The sequence below is a fragment of the Atractosteus spatula genome, chromosome 10 (assembly GCF_055471065.1).
Source record: "Atractosteus spatula isolate fAtrSpa1 chromosome 10, fAtrSpa1.hap1, whole genome shotgun sequence".
Taxonomy (NCBI): domain Eukaryota; kingdom Metazoa; phylum Chordata; class Actinopteri; order Semionotiformes; family Lepisosteidae; genus Atractosteus; species Atractosteus spatula.
The window spans coordinates 10,454,839-10,456,313 of record NC_142715.1 but is presented as its reverse complement, the minus strand read 5'-3'; the positions used below and the strand labels follow the sequence as shown (position 1 = coordinate 10,456,313).

Here is a 1,475-nt window from a genome sequence, read left to right as displayed (position 1 = left end):
TAGAGAATGTGTACCAGCGGGTGCCTTCATATCGCGAGCGTCAGTCTCGCCCGTAGCTGCGAGAAGGTTAAAAGCGCACAAGTGATCTGTCTTTCGTCAAAGTAATTGCCGGAGCAATAAGACGCAGAGTACCATCCAGCAGCTGTAGATGATGTTCGGGGAAGAGCTAATTCTGTTTTTAGCACAGGGAGTGAGAATGAGCTCAGTCCGGCTCCCAGCACAATCCATCCTGGTTTGGTTACAGTGCGTCTGAGGCTCTTTGGATCGTAACGTAAAAAAAAAAAAGGTATCACTTAAAAAAATCAGAACTGAAGATTTGGATCCTGGGCCTCAATTTGATCAAATTATTAAAATAATAATTATCAAAATATCAGACTGTGTTTCTGCAACATTTCGTGCACAGTACACCATTTTAATCTAAAACAGTCACAACGAGGGCTTTACACGCAGTGTGGGGTATTTTCCCTTTTTATATTTTTGCCACTTTATATCGAACCTGTTATACTCCCAGAAGTGCACAGTAGCTTGTACTTAATAAAAATGTACAATTCACCACTGGTATAAACAGATGTGTGCCGTGTTTGCCTTTGTAAGCATTTGTTTAAAAAATAAGTTCACAATACGATAAAAACACAGAAAGCACAAACTTTATAATACTATTTATAATACAACGATACAAAATCAATACCAAATCATTATGCCAATTAAGTACCTATCCTTTGAAAACAGAGAACACCTTTATATCTACAAAAAAACTTGACATTTGTATGTATTTTTGACTTACAAAGCAGACAGTGTAGTCCCTTAATTCAAAGATCAGATCTTGGCCAAAACAAGACAATCAGACGTGGGCTGAATTCAGAACAGGAGCCTCTGCTTCGTCGTTTATTGAGCTTTTGATCAATGTCTGAATGAAACAGATTCGCTTTTTTAACTCTTTGATTAAAGTACACAAAAAGTACCTTCCTTCGAGCCGGAATCGAACCAGCGACCTAAGGATTCCCCGTTGATTTCTCTACAGTCCTCCGCTCTACCAACTGAGCTATCGAAGGAATGTCAAGCATTGCTTTCTGGCACATACTGCCCAATGTTGTGAAATGTTCCGGGTGATTTAAATCCCACTTCGACATCAAGTTTCCAACTTGTTTCCTTAGTATTGTTTACCTTGAATTTAAGCCACGAACCAGGATTCTACTGTATAAACTTCCAGGGATATTACAAAATGTTTGATGGGGCATCAATCATTCCAGGCGGAAATTGACTCCTTTTTTTTTCTCGAGGGATCATATTAAACATTTCATTAGTATCGAGAGGAGGATCACCATGAGACACAAAACAGTTTCTTTCTGTCTTTATTAGAAAGTACCGTTTGTGCTACATTAATAATATTTTCGTGGAAATAAAGAAGTTGTAAATTTTAAAATTTATATTTGAATCGAAATGTGGTTTTGAGTTAAATATTAGCGTGTTCATGT

At 37.7% G+C, this 1,475-nt stretch overlaps 1 non-coding gene across 1 annotated transcript; it reads right to left on the bottom strand.

Moving 5' to 3' along the window:
- Positions 1-964: 964 nt before the first annotated feature.
- trnay-gua (transfer RNA tyrosine (anticodon GUA)) lies at positions 965-1,052 on the bottom strand. Its single transcript is given in 2 exon segments — positions 965-1,000; positions 1,016-1,052. It is a non-coding gene; the product is annotated as a tRNA-Tyr (tRNA).
- Between the last annotated feature and the right edge of the window lie 423 nt (positions 1,053-1,475).